Genomic DNA, 15,533 nt, shown 5'->3' with positions numbered 1-15,533 from the left:
ATCGGTACAGAATTACTGTAGCTGTGGGTCATCAATTATTCAGACAGAAATTCTTTTAACAATAAATAGCTTCCAAATTGTTTTTATAGCTTCCACGATGAACAATAAAAAATTGTCACATAGCCATCTGTTATCGATAACGACGACAAGAAGAATGACAAGCTCTGTGTAATATGGTTCTTTTATAGTAAAATGCATGTTAAAAAAATTGAAGTACCAGATTTGGAATCAACCGATTTCTTTGATCGATGGAAGTAATAGACCCTTTAATAATACTGGTCATACGCTTACAGTCTGTAACAGGTTAAATCAATCTCTAGCAACCAAACTTTGTTTTGATGCAGTCAAAATACAGCCTTATTTTGACAAAATTTTACACTGACGTTTTTGGTAGTGGAGTTGCCGTGCCGCGTTTTTTTTTTAAAGCAATATCAACATCACATGGAACACAGAAATGTTAAACTTTATTTCATTTTTGAACACCAAATTGATGGAGCAAGAAAAGACATCACAATCACAAATTATTCAGTTTCGAACACCGAAATGGTGACAGAAGAAGTAATATTTTCAACACGAGAAAGGGCATCGCTGCTCATACGTCCTTTAATTTATTTTTAAAAGTGTTAAATCTTTTATGGCAGCATACACTGTATACAGTTTTACCACGCTAATTTCCCTAGTTTGTTTGCTAGAGAGGGTTTTGATAAAATAGGATCTCCTCTTTGGCCAACAATTAAAATATCTGGCAGGCATGAAAGAACCAATTCAATTCGTTTTTTCGTTTTTTCGTTTTAGAATGAACGTAACGCCTATTCAATGTAGTCTTGTGTGGTGGAATGGAGTTGGTGCCAATTCTTTGGTACATTCATTCAATCCTATTATCTTTGAGTTCCATTATTTTCGCTAACTCCTTCATTAAAATCAACTCATTGCCTTTTGTAAAGAAGTCTATGATTCCGAAATTTAGAAAAAGTTTTTAGCCCCGTACGAAGTACGAAGGGGCTTATAGGATTACGATGCCGTGTTTAATTGATGGAATTCGAAGCAGACGGTAAGGGCAAAGTGTTTGCCTATGTTCATAGATGACGAATCTGCAATAAAAATTTGGGCCGTCTGTCCGTCTGTCTGTCACGTCGATATCTTGAGTAAATCAAATCCGATTTCAAAAAATTTTTCCCTGAAAGATAGTCAAAATAGTGAGGCTAAGTTCGAAGATGGGCATATTCGGGTCGGCCCTTCGTGAGTTAGGGCCACCTACGTGATTTAAGGTCTTTTGGTGATATTTATGGCAAAATAAACGATGGAAATGTAAATGACCCGGCAAATGATAGGTATTGTCAATACCAATCCAGGAAAAAAAAGTTTTTTAAAATCGGGTGAGTGGACCGTGAGTTAGGGCCTTAGAAGTGAAATGCTACTAGGGCCCTATGGGTATTTTACATATAACTCGAGCAAATTTCATCCGTTTTTCGTAATTTTTGTTTCATTTGGAAGGTAATCGAACGCCGAATAGAAAGTTGTTGAAAAAAATTAAATTTGGGTCCTTGGACTAAGGCCACTACTAGGGCCCTATGTGTATTTTACATTGAACTCGAGTAAATTTCATTCGTTTTTCGTAATTTTTGTGTCATTTGGAAGGTAATCAAAGGCCGAATAGAATGTAGTTGAAAAAAAAAATTAAATTTGGATCCTCGGACTGAGGCCGATACTAGGCCCTATGTGTATTTATACTCAATAAATTAAAATTTTAGGGCTATTTGAAATTTTTGTTTTATTTGAAAGGAACGTCGTACGGGGCTTCGTAATTGCGCTATGCGCAATTTCTAAGATGTACACATTCCATAATAATTTTACTTTAACTACATTAACCGGCGCATAGGCTTACGGTCAAAGTAGGGTGACAGACGCACTAGGGTCACGTACGCAATAGATATACGGGTTTGTACGGGGCTCAGTCGCAGCAAACGCTCCGACTGTTCTGGTGGCTCGTTTTTTTGTGAATTGATAACTGACTTATGAAACCTTTTGTTGGACTGGAAACACAAAACTTTTCTCTCTTTTTTGATAATTTTTTTCTTCTTCGTTAAATCGAATATAAAACTTCTGTTCAAACGAGAAGAAAAACATAAAAAAAGACCAGAAAACCATTTCGATCAATGACATTATTAGATGCTGCTATCATATCCTCTCTATAATCTCAAAAGAAATGTACTGTCGACGCGCATCCATACTATGAAATTAATAATTTAAAAATACATTTTATTACTGCTATCATCATCAGCATGTAACATCTGACGAGATAATAATCTTTCATTTTCTTGCTTTTCGCTGCGATACATTTATTATTTTGGGTGTGAAATCGTTTGCGCTATCTAAACCAAATACTGTAAAATGTGTTATCAAACAGAACGGTCACGTATACATCAGCACAATTACACTTTTCTGTACGAAAACTTAATTTTTATTCGTTACATTTAGGTATACAATACAAGCGCTTTGGAATCAGACTGGCTATGAGTCAACGATAATAACAAATTTGTCACATTTGTTGGTGTAGATCATTTAAAGCAATGTAAGTGTAAAACAGGTATGGTCTATTGTCCGCCCGGAGGACATAAAAATTATATTTTCGTACTTAAACGCACTCATTTTCATATTATTTTGACATAAAATGTGAGTGCGTTTAAGACTAATTCGCCGATCGACCATACCTGTTCTAGACTTTCATTGATTTAAAGAAGACTCATTTAAGTTCATGTGCAAAAATCAGCGATAATATTTTCCCCGTTAAAAGAACCGATTCGTCTAACATTGATCGCACTAGATCAGTGCTTAAACACTTGAGTTTCGGAAAACTTTATTCAATTTCAAATAAATTTTCAACAAGGGTTTAAAGGGCAAAAGTTCTACGAATCCAAAAGAATGCAAATGCCATAAAAGCGAGAAGAAAAGTTTATGACGCCAAATACCGCAAGGGACGCTTTGCGATTGAAAATTATATGTAAAAGCACTGTGCCATGATTCTATTTGAACCGAAAAAAAAAGTCGAAAAGTTTTGTTGATGCACTCCAGAGACAATAGTTTTATCCCCAGCCATATCCAGCCATTCACTGTATCCCATACATTAACCGTTTTTTATTGAGGACAAAGTTGAATAATTTTTCAATGTTGTTCGGTGGCGATAAGCGGATAGACAATGATGTTATGATCTGAATTCGTCTAATATCACAGCGAAAAATTTATCATCCTCCAGCCATTTAAAAGCTGTACGAGACATTTGATTACAACAATTTTTATTGGCTGGAGTAGTACGTTTCATGGTTCTATACACGTCTATGTACATTATATATATAGTTAGTATGAATACAAACCGAGTCGGTCGTGTATACATAAATTCACGTCCATTTATCAGCATATTTCCAGTCATGGGTTATTTTCGCGATGAATCATCATTTGTGTGCCATGAATTTTTGATGAGCTTCTTTCTATTGAACACTACATTGCAAGAGGAAAAACGCAATTGTGCTAACTGCTTAATTAAAACGTAAGAAATTAATGAAAGTGCTCGGTATGTCGGTATCTTCGGTCATCGAATGATTACCGATAAATTCGGATCCATCTAACGCAAAAAAATTTAGAAAATTTCATTTTTGTTTCTCCGGTTAAATAGTAACGCCCGCGATATTATATACCATGCATTTAAGACCCTATATCCCCAGGGGAACGAATAACACCACCCAGATTGTATCAACAACACCCGCCAGTAACAAATCTATGAACCGTAATAGCATCCCAAATATGTTAAAAACTCATAGAATGGGTGCCAGAGGGTTTGTTCGTTACACGAAGAAAAAAATGCGAATTTCGCACTTCGAAACCCGCAAATGTTCCCTTTACAGATTGTTTACAATCGAAATGGGTGGTATTTGGATCATCATCATAGTAAACATTAGAGCACCAAAGTAATGGCACTGGCCACATCGTTATTTCGTGATTTGTGTTCACAGTTGTTGTGAGGGATTATTGCGGAAAACAGACTACCGAAATCGGACGCATTTTCCTGTTGAGCTTTTTATGTTCCTAAAAGTCGCAATTGTTTTCAAAATAATTCTTCGACGCTTGTATGGGTAGTGGGAGTGGGAGGTGATCAAAAACCGAAACGATGCACTTTTCTTATGGAAATATTTTCAGGTACGTGAAACATAGAAGGTCGTGTGGCTTGTCATTAGAAAGGTAATTGCACGTACTTTCGGGGCGAATTTGGTCTTATTGGGTTTAAAATTCATTAACAGTGAGATATGAGTAGTTGAAAGAATGAGTAAAAATTTGACTATTTCGGACTAACGGTTCTTTTGCATCCGAAACTCATCGAAAACATCAAAAGTCTCATCACTACTGGTCTGAGCTTTGGAATGTCATCAAATTTGTATGGGTAGTGTCCTGATGAATGTACCTTTCCTCAACCTGTTACAGACGGCTGTCATCTGTTATCGGCAACAACAGCAATAATAAGCGACAAGCTCTGACTAATGAGGCTTTATATAGCAAAAAGCATGTCTACAACAAACGAAGTACCAGATTTCTGAAATCAAACTCTGAAAATCTTCGATCAAATTAAGTAATAGATCAGATAGACTATTAATATGCTTGCCGTCTGTGACAGGTTAAGGTGTAGAGTTGAGACTTCAGTCCACTCCTCGAATAATCCCCTGCACAGGAAAGATTTAACCGTTTCGTGTAGGGGTCGTTCATAAATTGAAAAAGCTTGTCATACTTTATGAACGAATTTTCATAAGAAAAATACATGATTTCGGTTTTTGATCACATCCCACAAGCCACACAAGCGTCAAGGAATTTTTGTGAAAGTGATTTTGGCTTCTAGGGACGAATACCTTTCCTGGCGCATTAAAAAAAATTCAACTGGAAAATGTGTGTCCGATTTCGGAAAGCTGTTTTTCAAAAGAATCCCTTTGGACTTTTTCCTGCACAGCAGCTCAAAGAGAGAACCTTCAGGGTTATATTACATTCATACGAAACTTTTTTAATTAATTTTTGCCCCATCAAAACAAACAAAGAAAATTGAATTGATGATGAGACGCTTAATTATGTTTCCAAATATAAAATTAATCCGAAAATGTGTTTCCCGATCTAATCGAATAAAATAATTGAAGTAATCGACACTTTTCGTTCGTCGACAACAATGTAATTAGAATTTCCATGTCAGACATATAATTAATACAATTCGTCGACGGACATGGAATGGTCCGTAGCCTTTTTCCATTTTTATTTCGTCTTGGACAAGACATTATACGCTGCGAAGAGACTTCAAACAAACATTTTTGTTTTGTCCAATTAAATCCAAAAATAAGTGAAATCCAAATCAACCCAACTCATTTCAGTGTAATATGCCTTAATTTAACATCCCAAATACTATTTTCGATATCACATTCGTACGTGTCTGTATATTGTATGAGTTGAGTGTAAGATCTGTTTGGTTTATATGAGACGAAGTTTATTTGAGAACTCAACCAGTGTCCCCGCTGAAAATTAAAACATTCAACCATGGTTACATGGTTCTATAAATTTTCCGTTTCGAATCAAAACGAATGAAACATTTTGATTTATTTTCGGATTCATGTTTCTAATTTTGAATGGTTTGCTGATCTATTTTTGAAAATTGTTATGTAGCTGAAGCGCCAGTATTAGTTTCTTATAAAATTGGATTTAATTAAAAGAAAAAAAGAAAATATTTATTGGGAAAAGCGACGATATTGAAGTCTGTGGGAAGCGGCGACCGTGGGAAGTAAGTTATTGGATCGAAAGAGAATCACAGCGGTATGGGTACACGACGATGTAAACGTAAATAAAACGCAAAGAAAACGGTTTTTGCATTTAATGATAACCGACTAGCCTTAGCTACAACACTGTTCGATAGTTTGAGGCCAAGTTAAAAATAAAACCGAAAGGTCAAACCACCATGGCAATAAAATCATTACAAAACAAATGGTTACCAACAAGCAAAAGGATCTCAAGTTTCTTCGTTGTCTCCAACTTTTATTATGAGTTCCTGGTGAACGATAGCATTGTAACCGAGCGAATAACGAAAACGGTCATCAAATAAACTTACACCACAAATCCAATCACAAAGTTTTGATTGACACAATATAAATACACGAAAGTTTCGCAAAAACTAATCGGAACACAACGTTTCACCTGTCAGATGCGTATTTGATATTTTTAACACAGAACCATAGCTCAAAGGAAAATTGTTTGAATCGACAAACATGAAACGTGATTGAATGAACAGGGAACGATTTTATTAAAAAAAAAAAAAAATATGTTTTCCACTCGCTGTGACCATCAAGGGTGCTTAGAGCGTTCGAACGTTCTGTTTATCCGCTTCATAAATTAAATTTCTTTTTCAGCGTATTTTCCTTGGTTATTGGTTGACCGGATTACATTGAGCTGGTTTGCTTTTGTCTATTTAACCTTTGCAAACGTTTTATTGCGAATATAAAAGTGTTTGACGCAAAATCTTCGACCACACAGTAGTTGAAGCATACAAGGACATTCTACGAAAATCATCGCCGTCGACTGTGTCGATAGAAGACGGGTGTTTCTAAAGGGTTGAGTAAATTTTAAGCAGCTTACGATAGGATAGAGTTTTATTGAGGAAGTTATGATTCACACGCACGGTAATGCAGTGACGTCAGAGGCACATTTCAATGTACGAACACGCTTTGCTTGGAACATTGACACCCTTGAATGAATTGCTCTGGATCCCAAAACATTTTTAGCCCCGTACGAAGTACAAAGGGGCTTATAGGATTACGATGCCGTGTGTAATTGATGGAATTCGAAGCAGACGGTAAGGGCAAAGTGTTTGCCTATGTTCATAGATGACGAATCCGCAATAAAAATTTTGTCTGTCCTTCTGTCCGTCTGTCCGTCTGTCCGTCACGTCAATATCTTGAGTAAATCAAATCCGATTTCAAACATTTTTTTCCCTGAAAGATAGTCAAAATAGTGAGGCTAAGTTCGAAGATGGGCATATTTAGGTCGGCCCTTCGTGAGTTAGGGCCGCCTAAGTGCTTTAAGGTCTTTTGGGGATATTTACGGCAAAAAAAACGTTGGAAATGTAAATGAAACGGCAAAAGATAGGTAATGTTGATACCGATCCAGGAAAAGTTTATTAACATCGGGTGAATGGCCCGTGAGTTAGGGCCCTAGAAGTGAAAGGCTACTCGGCCCTAAGTGTATTTTGCATATAAATCGAGTAAATCTCATCCAATTTTGCTAGTTTTTGTCTAATATGAAAGGTAATTGAATACCGAATAGAATGTGGTGAGAAAAATGTTTGAAATTTGGATCCTTGGACTGAGGCCGCTCCTCGGCCCTAAGTGTATTTTGCATATAACTCGAGTAAATTTGATCCGATTTTCCTAATTTTTGTTTCATTTGAAAAGTAATCGAACGAGGAATAGAATGTTGTTGAAAAAAAATTAAATTTGGGTCCTTGGACTAAGGCCGCTACTCGGCCCTAAGTGTATTTTGCATATAACTCGAGTAAATTTCATCCGTTTTTCCTAATTTTTGTTTCATTTAAAAGGTAATTGAACATCGAATAGAATGTTGTTGAAAAAAAATTTAAAATTTGGGTCCTTGGACTAAGGCCTCTCCACGGCCCTAACTGTGTTTTGCATATAACTCGAGTAAATTTGATCCGATTTTCCTAAATTTTGTTTCATTTGAAAGGTAATCGAACACCAAATAGAATGTTGTTGAAAAAAAATTAAATTTGGGTCCTTGGACTAAGCCCGCTACACGGCCCTAAGTGTATTTTGCATATATCTCGAGTAAATTTCATCCGATTTTCCTAATTTTTGTTTTATTTGGAAGGTAATCGAAGGCCGAATATAATGATGTTGAAAAAAAATTAAATTTGGGTCCTCGGACTAAGGCCGCTACTAGGCCTTAGGCCTCTCAATAAATTAAAATTTTAGGTCAACTTGAAATTTGTGTTACATTTGAAAGGAACGTCGTACGGGGCTTCGTAATTGCGCTATGCGCAATTTGTAAGATGTACACATTTCATAATAATTTGACTTCAACTAGGGTGACAGACGCACTAGGGTCACGTGCGCAATAGATGTACGGGTTCGTACGGGGCTCAGTCGCAGCAAACGCTCCGACTGTTCTGACGGCTCGTTTAGTATTCGTCGGACCTACGAGATCGGAAATAAGGCGAGCAGTTGTTGCGATTACACTGAGAAAAAAGATTACGTCTGACACGTATAAAGTGTGGTAATGAAGTTATACGCCAGATACGTATGCGTGCTAACGTACGACACGTATTGTTATGCATACGTCTTGTATAAAATACGAGTGGCATGTTTCTTACCTTAGTCATCGTATATTATACAGTGACTATGTATGGAAATACGTGTCGTGTGTAAGCACGCATACGTGACTGGTATATAACTTCCTTAACTCACTTTATACGTGTCAGACGTAATCTTTTTTCTCAGTGTACGAACCAATGCTAGTCTATCGATCAACTCCACTGAATATATCAGTTTATCGACCCTATCTGTTCTTGTGGTCTGATACCTGAGATTAATGTACATATCCTTAGGGATTTACTACTTTTCACCACATCTCAGGTTTCGTTCATACGGGTATTATGAGTTCCAAGATGGCTAATGCCTTAACGACTAGTTATGGAGAACAGGGAAATTAGAAGTAGAGTAGGGAACAAAGGATCTTTGATCTGGGTTTCTGCCAGGGCCTACTTTTTGGAAATTAATTTCTTGAATTTCTCGAAATTTCTCGAATTTCTTGAATTTTCTAGAATTCGAGAAATTCGAGAAACTTCAAGAAACTTGAGAAATTAGTTTCTTGAAATTTCTTAAATTTCTCTAAGTTTCTCGAATTTCTTGAATTTTCTGGAATTTCTTGAAATTTCTTGAATTCGAGAAATTCAAGAAACTTTGAGAAATTCAAGAAATATTTCTCGAAATTTCTTGAATTTATCGAAGTTTCTTGAATTTATCGAAGTTTCTTGAATTTCTCAAAGTTTCTTGAATTTCTCGATTTTCTCTAAAAGTTTCTAAAAAGTAGGCCCTGGTTTCTGCTGATCTAATCTAGTATTCGCAAGAAAATGTAGGTTCTCTATCTTTGCCTTCCTGACAATTGACACACGATCATAGATGAATTTGTCATTTTCCCTTAAAGAATGCACCCTTATGGCATTCTTAATTGGGAAAGAATCACAAAACATTGATAGATCAGACGAGTGGAGTATGTTTTACGAAGACTAATTTCAACTGGCATCCATTAATTTCCATAAAATCAGCATAGTATCGCATGGCATATTGTATGGATGCTTGTCTGAATTTAATTACATTTTTTCCTTCGAATATTTCGTATGCAAGACGACGAATCTGTTGAATATTATCTCTGCGTTGGAATAATATCAAATGTAATTGCATCGGATCTGGGTTTGCAGATAAGAAAGCTTTATTTACGACCAATTTTCACATGAATAATATTGAAAACAATCGTCGTTAGACCTCGAGTTAGACATTTAATTTTATTTATTTATTTAAACTCTGAGTCTGGTAAACGAGGCAGACGTGCGAAAATTTTACTCACAACATTCGGATGATATGCAATGGTGTACCAGAGCCAGAAATATAATCGTTGATATATGTGTGTGGTAGACTCCTTTCATCATTTATTTTCTAAATAAATTAATTTCATATTGAAGATTGGGGCTCCGTCTGTATGTCTATGCAATGTACACTACACAGTTCTGTGTATATATAAGAACACGCAACGATAATAAACATGGCAAAATGGATGTAAAAATACGGAGCATTTCTACGAAAACTTAATGTTTATTAAACATAAATTATGTTTGTTTAGGATAAAGGTTAGAGTTTTGAGGACTCACTTAATGACCATTTTATATCCTAATTAGAAACAGAATTATCTTAGGAAAAGAAGGAGCTTAATGACGATGGAATGTTTTGGCTTGCCAATTAAATGTGAAGCTATCACGGACCAGTTCACATGAAAACGCTTTTCAGATGTTATAGCCAATGTTCCAATAAAACTTTGAGTTCAAATTGAACTCTTCAATACCTTTACGTTTATATCAGTCGAAAAAATCGTTCATTGAAATCGGTTGACTTGGAGGACCTGGAGAGGTTACTCTCTTTGTCTGTCTTGTCACTAGTGAGACTGTCGAAAGTTCACGAATGGTTATTGACCTTGGACTATCGAAAAACATTTCAACTTTCGTTTTGGAATTTTATTTAAATAAAATTCAATTGCAGGCAGTTCGGCCAAACGTTCTCAGAAGACTTGACTGCACACATTTGTATGTATCATCAATAATGAATCTCTCAAATTATCAACTTTCAAGGAAACTTCACCCTTAAAATAGTACCACAAAAAATGGTTTACGTCTTCGTTAACCTTCGTCTGAGCGAGAGAAGAGAAAAACAAGCAGTTAAGGTAAGTTCGCCGAAAACAATGTAGGAAACTTCACAGTCGTCCCCCCATTTGTTGAATAACAGGTAAATAAACCCTTCTTTGTGCGTCATCGAAATGGAATGTTACAATTTTCCGTTGGAGTCTACACAGTTCAAAGTTTAATATAATGGGTAATATATTCGCGTCCCGGTTTAGGTTGATGACCCGGGGTACATTTCTCTCTCTCTATATTCGATGGGAATGTTTTTTTTTTGCGAATTATGCTTTACATCATCTTTCGTTGTGGGGTATTTATACATACCCGCATGCTGTGTATAAGTTTCATTTTCTCGAGGGTATTAAATTCATGGTAACAAATCCGACGCATGAAAAAGCTTTCTGTATTTTGACGATATATATACACATAATGTGTGACGGCAAAGCATTGTATACACGATGGTGATAATTCCAATAACCGAAAAAGACAAATCTTAAGATGATAAACCGTGTGTAAGAAATGAATTTCCAAGACAAAAACAGCTTACAGCAATTTTCTACCAAAACGTTTCACATACAAAACATTTGTCAAAATATCAAATCGATACGGTAAAGCACACGAAAATTTCGAGGAAGATCCGTATACAGTAACAGTACATCCACCCCCTTCACGAAATCTTTTCTTCATTTTCTTTTCCATTTATGAACTTTCGAGGGTTATATAGATGTTGTTGGTGCTCCGTATGCTGTCGGTTGCGATTTATCGTATGCTTATTGCGTTTTATTTTATGTGAGTCAGGATGGTTGCAGACGAAAATATTTTGTTTCATTTCAAAGCAGAAAAGAAACAAAACGAGAAAAGAAATCCGATTTCATATGAGCGATACAAATTCTCCGTCGTCTCCGGGCATAATTTGTTTTTCTCTTCATTTCATTTTATTTGTCAGAATAACAAATTTAAATTCCAGGAAAAGAAGATTATTTTGCAAATATTTTGCTGTTAAATTCACATGTTAAAAAAAATTGTTGTGCAGAAGAAATGACTCAATTGAACAGAACACAGCCAAGGTCAGAATATTCCATTCCGCAAACAAAATGATCCTCAAACCCATTTTTATATCAAAAGCACACGTGTTCCCTTGACAATTTGCGGAAACACATTCTTAAACACTTCTCTGAATTATTTGAATTATTTTACAAGACTCGTGAACAGCTTCAGTTTATTGATGTCGTTCAAAGTTCTGTGTAATTTCGCAACAACATATTCTACATCCAACGCGCTGGTATATTGAACGAATACCGCAGAAACTGTAAGCCAGCCATGTTCGGTAGCTAGCTGCCGGCAGAAATACTAAGAACATGAATAATAACAACGGAATGTGTTATGTTGGTAAATAACTTTGATTGATGGGATTACTTTTACGTGCATAAACTATGTAACCCCTAGTACCTCCCGAACATTCTATCAACACAGGGGAAAGATGCACAGTACCTTAACCAACATGTGTTCAGATTTTTGCATTGTTGTCAGAGACTGTCTTAATATGAATTTGATTGGCTGATACCTACTATAAGTTAAACAAAAGTAAGGCAAAAGTATCGCAACATAAAGTTAGAATCTAGTACTTCTTTTGTTGTAACTTCGGCATAATGTTCAGTTGTCAAATCTAGTACATCGTATGAGACGCAAAGCCAAAACTTCTGTCAATCACAGACCGCCACGAGTCTGTCGATTATGATTTCCTAGACTCGATGGCCTGATGAAAAACGTCGAAAGACGTATTTAATCTTCTCTCATGTTGAAACAGTTCAGACAGTTCGATAGTGGTCAAAAGTCCTACATTGGATCACACTCCTAGCAGCGTTCCTTTACCCGTGTTTCCATCAGTAGATGAAAAATTCTCTGAGCAAACTTTCAAACGCTTGTTCAATCGAAAGTTTTACTGTCGCTGTCTTGGGAAGGGATCAGTGGAAACAACTGATGATGGGTAGATCACGCTCCCCTCAGACCGCCGCTGGATCCTGAGGTCGAAACAGCTCTGTCGTCTTTGATAAAATCACTTAACGTGAACCGTGAGTGGGTAGGGAAGAGCAAAAGCTCTGTTTGTTTTCCTTTCTTTTATTATCTGTCATTTCTTCTGTAGGCATTTCATCTGGGGGTATTTTTAGGGGTCCCAAACGTCGTGTATAAGGATGCAACGTTTGATCTAGACAGGATGTTCAATGAACAATTGAATGAAGTGTCTGTTTTCCCCCTTTTTAGTACAAAGAATGATGTAAGTGTGTTACGTGTGACGAGTACTACCAAATCTAGTACTTCTTTCGTTTTACTACATACGTTTTAGTTTATATATGAGAGCGTTTGGCTGTAGGTCATCCATTAAAGTTGACATCGTCGTCAATAACAGATAAACAAACAGTTAATCGTTGTTGTGACAGGTTGTGATCGGTTAATAATTCCCTTGTAGCTACAATTAATTGAAAAACCACTCTACCGAAACACCTGTTACTCCGAATTCTTTAAAATTATATTTCCAACCAAACAAACATCTTCAGATTTTCGGGTGGAAAAATGAGTCTCCCATGGTACAGAATGAAAAAGATGTACGTCTGACGTCGCAGACGTTGTATATACTCGAAACAAAAATGGACATAGGGGCGGTAAAACTTTTAATAGAAAATACTGGAAAATTCTTCAGTTTCACGGACATTTATTACGCATTCGCAATTCATATTTTAAAAATCAATTCGGTCGACTCTTTTCCCTGTATTTATAGGATGAGAAAAAGATACCTTTCCGTGGAAAAACAGATACGAACGAAAAACCTTTAAGTAATATTGTTGTGTGTTTGTGCTATACATAAATTACACGAAGAATGTTTAATGCAACTCTTTCACCAGAGAGAACCATAAGAACCATACAGAATTGAACAAGAGCATCAGTTTTATGGTAATTGAACATACAAACAGAATAAAAGTCGTTCCTTTATTTGGAAAATCTATTCTGAAAACATACGACCGTACCGTACGGCATAAAGCGTCAACAGAAGGCACAATATCATCGTTATATTTATTATATGACTGCTTACATATGTACTTATGCACTCTACTTTTAGTCAACATTTCATACATAAATATACTACACGCAAAATTCTGTGTAATATATCGAAATAGCTACTGTGCCAGAGCATTTTAGCTATGTGGTATAATGGAAGAGTGGAGCGGAAAAGTTGTATATGCCCACAATATGTTTATAAATAAACTGAAAACATAGAAAATCTTTTTATATTACCGTGAAAGAGTGAAGTATTATTTAAGAGCCATATCACAAAAGTATACGATGTAACTGAACTTCAATTTTACATTAACGTAAATGACGGAACCGAGGTATGGAACAGAGTCTATATTTGACGAATGAAATCAAGACTTTTATCCAATTGTTGAAGTGTGTTTGAATAAAATATTCCGAATGTGCGTAGAATGTACGCCTAATTACGAATGAGATAGATCAGAAACAAAATGATTCTGGCAGGAGTTTTGTTCAAAGACAAGAGTGTAATTGGAAAAAATTCGTTGTAATTATTGGCGAAATCTCTTTGTGCCTAATCATTCCTTTGACAAAACGATCGAATGTAATTAATATTTATTGTGTTGGTTTGCTCCAATTTAAATTCTCAACGTCGACAAAAAAAGTGATGAACTCTCAATGATGTTCTCTTATATAGCAAACTGTAGGGCAAAAACCAACGAAGTACAAGATTTTGTATCAAATGTAAAAATGTTTAGATAAACGAAGTAATAGATTTGATCTACATAATCTGTTCATAAATTATGCAATGCATTACCAGGACAGAGTAATAGTCCAGTTAAAACATTACAGAATTTATGAGCCACGAACCCTGGTGATCATAAAAAGAAATTCGGCTAAATTTCTAAAAATCTAGAATTCAGTTTTGGATTTTTAGAAATTTATTTGGAAGCATTCCCAGCGGCATTCCCAGGGGCATTCCTCGACAATTTAAGTAAAGTCCAGGGTGCCGAAAGTTGGCAAGCCGCAATTAATTTCAATGTATTAAGACACTGGACAGTTACTGGGTGTCCTCTCGGAAGGGTACTATATTTTACTTACGTGATTTGTCAGATCTTTAATGTGTCTTTGAAAAATGACATACCTGAAAAAGAAAAGAAAACTTGTTAATTGACCTTGTTGATATACTGGGTAATGACTAGGTGATTGTGACAATGTCATAGTGTTAGAAAAAAATGAAAATTCTCGCGATCTTAAAATTTACTTTGCTGAACATTAATCAATCCTAACAATGAGCAATTGGACTTCCGCCCTAAAACTTCTCGAATAGTCATCAGCTATTGACAATGACAACGACACCCGAGAGAAAAAAAGTTACTCAAAACGTATACGTATTTTTTCAGCACATATGTAAGGATATGTTGATATACTGTTAGCATTCAGCATATGTGACAGTTTGGATCAAAAGTCTGTCTATTCCATCTGTCAAAGTGACGTTTTAAACGTCAAACCAAAATTTGTATTCAAAATAGTTACGAACTCGCTTATTTTTCCTCAATTCCATCAGTGGAATAGACTCAGAAAAATAATTTTGTGATTATTTGGCTAAAATTTGTTGGTTTGACGTTTAAAACGTCACCTTGACAGATTGAATAGACCAACTTTTGATCCCAACTGTCACAATATGATAAATACTTTTTTCATTTTGAATAGCGTCGACAGCGTCAATTCTAACAGGAAAGGTCATACTCATGTGTGAACACAATTATGTAGACAGTGCATGGTGTTCTGATGTGGTAGTCACCTTTTACTTATTGTTTTAGACAAATATTTTTTTCATTAACAATGTTAGTGTATTAGACTTGCGCCAGTCCCACCGACGTTAAGTAACCGACAGTGAAAAACTTTTGTATTCTAGAATCACTGTTTACTTCCCTTGAACATGAGTCAATTTATCAAAAATCAAAAATCGGTCTAAATTTACTCTTCATTTTATAGTAACAAAGTTGAAAAAATCTAAAGAAAACCG

At 35.7% G+C, this 15,533-nt stretch overlaps 1 protein-coding gene across 1 annotated transcript in view; it reads right to left on the bottom strand.

The window, feature by feature from the left end:
* Positions 1-15,533, bottom strand: part of LOC119082711 (phosphatase Herzog) — a 61,290-nt gene that overhangs the window by 20,763 nt on the left and 24,994 nt on the right. The window lies entirely within an intron of this gene.

Source organism: Bradysia coprophila, unplaced genomic scaffold (genome assembly GCF_014529535.1).
Source record: "Bradysia coprophila strain Holo2 unplaced genomic scaffold, BU_Bcop_v1 contig_476, whole genome shotgun sequence".
In the NCBI taxonomy this organism is placed as follows: domain Eukaryota; kingdom Metazoa; phylum Arthropoda; class Insecta; order Diptera; family Sciaridae; genus Bradysia; species Bradysia coprophila.
The sequence above is the reverse complement of the archived record's forward strand: the minus strand, read 5'-3'. Positions and strand labels throughout refer to the sequence as shown.